Source organism: Triticum aestivum, chromosome 4B, assembly GCF_018294505.1.
Source record: "Triticum aestivum cultivar Chinese Spring chromosome 4B, IWGSC CS RefSeq v2.1, whole genome shotgun sequence".
Taxonomy (NCBI): domain Eukaryota; kingdom Viridiplantae; phylum Streptophyta; class Magnoliopsida; order Poales; family Poaceae; genus Triticum; species Triticum aestivum.
In genome coordinates this window covers 3,410,876-3,417,422 of record NC_057804.1, presented here as the reverse complement: position 1 = coordinate 3,417,422, position 6,547 = coordinate 3,410,876, and the positions used below count along the sequence as shown (strand labels likewise).

The following is a 6,547-nucleotide window of genomic DNA, read 5'->3' as shown; positions in this document are numbered from 1 at the left end:
CGGGGACGCTCGGGGCCGCCTGTGGCCGGCGCGCCCGGTGCCGGGGATGCTCTGGGCCGGTGCGCCCGGTGTCGGGGCCGCCTGTGGCCGCCGCGCCCGGTGCCGGGGACGCTCAGGGCGGTGCGCCCGGTGCTCATGGGGGGCATCCTGGGGGGGCGGCTAGAGATGCCCTTACGGCCTAGAGTCTTGAGTATTTACTCAGTATTGACGTGCCCGGTGTAGATGGAGAAACAGAGGTTGGAATTACAGTCCTGACATTTTTTAGCAGAAGAAAAATATTATTTGCCCAACAGTTCTCACTTCATTCATCGAAATTCCATGAGAGTTCCGGGGAGACCCGCCAAGTCCAAAGTCTTCCGCATATAAGAATGTGACATTTTTTGTTTCCAAGTGGCGCAAAGAGCCATGGACCTGTATACTACTCTTTTTGGAGGCTAGTCTTTGTGGCAACGACCATACTTGATGTGGAAGTAGAATGGTCAATCATACTATAAAATATCTGGACTCACTAACATTGCCAGCCAATCAAATTACTTTGTTCTGGGTTGATTGCAACAGGAGCGTGTCGCTCCTGGGAATCGTATTACTTTGTTCTGGGTTCTTTTTTTTTTCGATCAACTGAGAGCCTTTATTCAATAAAAGAGCTCCTAGCATCATCAGCCAACAGGCTGGTGAGTAGGAAGGTAGGTCTAGAACCAGTCCAACTTTCGGTGACCATCAACGAGCAAGCATGCTTCGCGCAAAGATGGGCCGGCACATTGGCTGATCTGTTTACATGTTGAATAACAAAAGAAGAAAAAGAGGAAGCTAGCTCTTCAATTTCTAACAATAGCGGTGCCACTATAGAAAGACTATCGTGGCGAGTGTTCCAGAGGTGGACGACCTCCAGGCAGTCTGTCTCCATTTTCACATGTGAAAAACCCCGTAGAGTAGCAAAGATAACACCATCACAAATTGCCAAAGTCTCACCGATGAGTCTCAAAGATGGATCCGTTACCCCAACGTGGGGTTTACTCCAAGCTCCCAACAAGGCAGAGTCAGAGCGTGCCACACCACCAGCTCCTACCTTGTCTGAATCCATGCTGAGAGCGGCATCAGTGTTAATTTTCACAAAGCCCACATCTGGCGGCCGCCAACCATGTCCAGGGAGGACCGAAGCATGTGTAGAAGGAATATCAAGCACCGCCAAGTCTTCTCTGATGCGTCTCACTGTTATAAGAGGGTCAAGTTGTTCTCCCTCATGAGTAATTCTGTTCCTGGAGTGCCATATTGCCCACATAATGGAGATCATTTGAGCTCTCTCAATATCTGTGAACTGGGTGTCACAAATTATATCTCTGGACCATGTATCTGGGTGCAAGTGAGGTCTACGAACACCAAGTAACTCATATGCTTGTTCCCAAAACAATTTCGCATGATAGCAATGCACTAGCGCGTGCATCAAGTCCTCATCCATCGCAAAACAGACATTACATCTGCTAATCTGACGTATATGCCGGACCTTAAGCGTACATTCATCAGGAAGAATGCCTCGGACGACCCTCCACCAGAAGACGCGTACCTTTGGTAACACTTTGAGCTTCCACAACAGTTTCCACATCTGTTCGTTAGTCTTTGAAGTATCCGTAACCGTCCCTTCATCTAGAGCGACACGCTCGTTACAATTCACTAGAGCACGGTACGCAGATTTTACAGAGTAGATTCCATTGCCTTCATGAGCCCACGCAAGAAAATCCTCGCCCCCACCGTTACGTAGAGGAATGTTCAATATTGCATCCGCATCAGGTCGAATAAACACAGACCGGACCAAATCAACCCGCCATGTCCACTTTTCTGTGTCAATTAACTCACTAACCCGGTCCAGGGTGGTTCCCCCCGGCATAATCTGTGGGCATAACATAGGTGTACTCGGAATCCACCGGTCTTGCCAGATGGATATAGTACTACCATCGCCAACTCTCTTGATCAAACCCGACTGTAAAGCTTCTCTCCCGGCCACTATCGCCCGCCAAATAGCTGAAGAGGAGCGTGGTACGGTGGCCTCCATGAAGTCACAATTAGGGAAGTATCGACCTTTCATGACCCTTGCACATAAGGAATTAGGAGTAGTTATGAACCGCCAACCATGTTTGCCTAACAGAGCCAAGTTAAAGAGCTCGAGGTCACGAAAGCCCATGCCACCTCGAGCCTTAGGAGATGCAAGCTTATCCCATGATAACCAATGCAAGGACCTTCTGTCAAGGGATCCACTCCACCAAAATTTTGCCATAGCAGAAGTCAAGCTTTTGCAAACTTTCTTCGTCAAAAGAAAACAACTCATGCTGAATGTTGGGATTGCTTGAATGACAGATTTTATTAGAGTCTCTCTGCCTGCACATGCCAGCAGGCGTTCCGCCCAACCACCCATCTTACTTCTCGATCTTTCTCCAATATGATCGAAAGTGCCGCTGGTTATCTTTCCCACTGCTGTTGGGAGCCCCAGATATCTATTGGAAAAAGCCTCCACCATAATTCCCAGCACTAATTTTACCTCCTGCCTCCTATCATCCGGGGTATTAGGGGAGAAAAAAACTGCACTTTTTTCACGATTCACTGCTTGTCCTGAACATGCGCCATATATATGCAAAATTCTATTCAGTCTTTGTGCACTTTCAACTGTTGCACTGATGAATATGAGACTATCATCGGCAAAAAGAAGATGATTCACCCATGGTGCTCGAAAGGACACTCGAATACCGTTGTCAATATGTGGACTTCCATAGTGATTCAGCAAGGACGTGAGGCCTTCTGCACAAATGAGGAACAAAAAAGGGGACACGGGATCTCCTTGACGAAACCCCCTGGAGGGTGTAAAATATGGTAGGAGCTCCCCATTAACTCTGACAGTGAACCTGACGGAAGAAACACACTTCATTATCAAGCTCACAAAGGATGGACTGAAGCCAAACTTCAACATGATAGCCTCCAAATAATGCCACTCAACCCAATCATAAGCTTTCATCATGTCTAATTTTACTTCTTTTTTCTTTTTTTGTTCTGGGTTCGGTACTAGTTGATTACAAGGGGGAGCAACGTATATATAGTACTAATCTACCTATACGAAGCCGACTTGGTACAGACTACAAGTCCTTGCCGGACTAGTTTATACTAATCGTGATTATTTCCAACAACTTCCAGCACGTCCTACGGCGTGGAGCTCAAGCGGCTCAAGTACAGCGGCGTGTACAGCAATTTCGATTTGCCCGTGCATGTGCTCATCACCGAGGTGGGTTGGTTCGACTTAGACCACAACCGGGGGGGTGTTTATGAACCTGTACTGGGAGGAAAACCAAAAAGAAAATCTATCGCGGAAGGCTGATCATCTCAGGGTCCCCGTGATTCTCGCGTGGGCATTGGCACACGAGGCAGCTGTGTATAACACGGGCAATTCGCATTGCCCCGACCACGTACACAGCCAGGAACATCTGCAAGAGCGCCCACAGCGATTGCAGTGTCGGAGAATTAATTAAAGATCAAGTCAGAGGCTATTCATGCCAGTGCAGGGAGGGCTACCAAGGCAAACCTTACCTCACCGGGGGATGCAAGGTGAGTTTACAATTTGACATGTGAACACGCCGGTCTTATGCAAACTTGACTATATATTTTCTGAATTATTTGCATTGCTTTCCACATGTGTCATACGGTTATTTTTGCTCGTGGACATGTATGCAGATATCAAAGAGTGCGATCAAAAAGAAAAACATTTCTGCTTCGGGGGTTGCGAGGAACTGCAGGGCTCGTTCCAGTGCCGGTGCCCGAATGGAACACATGGCAATTACACAAAGCCTGGTGGCTGCATCATCATCGAGTCTGAAGACACGATCCGACCTAGCCTGCCGATTACTAGTGCTTGCAACAGGAAACAATGGAACAATTAATGTTCATTAGTTCATTATATATGCTTGAGCAAATAGTACCAGTAGTAAATGTGTGAATTGCTTTCCAGGTCATTATAACTTGGGTTTAATCATTGGTCTCTCGGTCGCTAGTGGCCCATTTATTCTACTTTTGCTTCTTGGCATGCACCTAATAACCCGTGGTTTTAAGCAACGCAAGGCGAAGGCGCTGAGACAGAAGTTCTTTAGTCTAAAACGCGGCCAACTATTAAAGAAATTGGTATCTCATAGGGACGACATCGAAGAGAGGATGCTCATCTCTTTAGAAGAGCTGGAGAAGGCTACCAACAATTTTGATCAAGCCCGCAGGCTCGGTGGAGGTGGGCATGGCACTGTCTACAAAGGGATCATGTTTTACCTGAATGTTGTGGCCATCAAGAAGTTAAATATTGTTGTGAGGAGAGAAATCAACGAGTTCACAAAATGAGGTTGCCATACTCTCACAGATCAACCATAGAAATATTGTGAAGCTCCGTGGATGTTGCCTCGAGACGGAAGTGCCTTTACTTGCTTACGAGTTCATTTCCAATGGAACCCTCGTCGACCATCTTCACACAGAAAAACGAGGATCACTACCTTGGAAAGATAGGTTAAGGAGCACAAGTGAAATAGGCAAAGCTCTTGCTTAACTTTACTCTGCCATATCAGTCCCTGTAATACACAGAGATATCAAAGCCTCCAACATACTTATTGATGATGCCTTGACAGCAAAAGTGTCAGACTTTGGAGCATCAATGTACATTATTCCTGTCGATCAAACAGGAACAACAACTGCGCTGCAAGGAACTATAGGGTACTTAGATCCAATGTGTTATTATATTGGACGCCTCACGGAAAGTAGTGATGTTTATAGCTTGGCAGTCCTTCTTGTCGAATTGCTTACTAGGAGGAACACATCTCTGTACAAATCTTCCGAAGGTGATGGGCTTGTCATGCAATTTGTTGCACTACTTGCAGAAGGCAATTTGGAAAAAATACTAGACCCGCAAGTTATAGAGGAGGGGGGCAGCAAAGTGAAAGAAGTTGCTACTCTAGCCGTGGAGTGTCTAAAACTAAGAGAAGAGGAGCGACCAACCATGAGTCAAGTAGAGATGGCGCTTGAAGCTCTCCAAACACCCAAGAAGTGGGTCAGGGATGACTTCATAGAAGAAACATATGAGAAGGAAGATACAGCAACGGGCTTTCTATAGAGCAGTGAAGTACCAAAGGAAAACGAAGCAAGCAGGTCACCGAGGGGCACGGAAATATGCGGTAACCATCGAAAATCTTGAAATTTCGACCGGTAACCAAAACCTTGAGCAGGTGTGACATCCAAGAAGAAGAGTTCTTGTTGTCCGCGGCATACCCTCGATAGTTTTGCGTGCTTGTAAGTGAATTGTTAGCCATGGTGCGGTCTTTGTATTATTGTAAATCATTGCGTGTTTTTGTATGAATGTATGTGCCAAATAAAACTTGAGTGTATTTCTTAATAAAACCGAATGCACCGAACCATGTTGTTCTAATTTTGCGTGCTGTCCTGCTGCCAGTCTTGATGATCATCTATATATATCCATCTTCCACAACTTCCACACCTACTCATAAGACTGACCAAGACACTATCCATCATTTCCTTGCACATATACATATTTATTGATGCGTCGATCGTTGTCTCTGGTACAAATTTTGCAACTTGTAGTAGTAGAAGCAAGGTAGCTGCTGGGGTGTTGTGCATCTTATTTAACCATCGAACCCTGTAATTTTGTTCAATATCTCAGTATATTCCGAACATTGAACTGCACAGCCCAGAATGCAGACTATATCAACAGTACGGTACAACGCATGTAATGTAATGCAATAATTCGTTTCGTCTCCACGTGAAAACTGCAACTAAAGGAAGCGCTGCACATGCATGCATGCATGTTCTGTCGGTGACTCGACCGTGTGATGAGCAGGGACTGGTGGTGAGTCCAAATCTCATTTTTTTGTTCAAACAGGTACATGGCATGTCTCAACTCTCGAGGCTCCCAGCAGCAAACACACGCGAGTCAAGTTTCTCTAGGTGTTCTGAATTACCGGTCCCTCAACAATTAACTTGTGTACTACAACTGTGCAATATAACCCACCTGACTACAACATGTGGGCTACCATTATTTGATGGCGCGATTTGAGCAAGACGTCATCCGCCTGGCTAGCCGTCTATCTACTACCTAGCTAGCCGTCTGATTTGATTATGACGTGCGGCCGTGGCAGCTGACGCATCACGTGGGTGCATACACGTACGCATACACGTACATCATCAGCACATGAATCGGAAAGCAGAAATTGCATGAAAGGGTCAGGTGGCTACTTGATCTTTCCCATGTGCGGCTGTACCCTGTGCCTGCGTGTCGCATCTCCATCAAGCACTTTTTGTGGTCACGGCGCAATTTACCAACTTTGTTTCTGAGTAGCTCAGTTGCATTTTGAAAAGACATAAAAATCAGAAGAAAAAAATGGTGCATACTTTAATGAAATCTACTGACAATTGCAACCTAAAGTACACACATACACACCATTAAAAAATAAAATGATATTTTGAAAGAAAAGAATGGTGCAGCCCCGACCCCCGAGTCGCTCCCGCGAGCGTCCTCGGG

General features: G+C 46.1%; 1 pseudogene; it reads left to right on the top strand.

The window, feature by feature from the left end:
* Positions 1 to 3,172: 3,172 nt before the first annotated feature.
* Positions 3,173 to 5,289, top strand: LOC123094102 (putative wall-associated receptor kinase-like 16; annotated as a pseudogene).
* Positions 5,290 to 6,547: the final 1,258 nt, after the last annotated feature.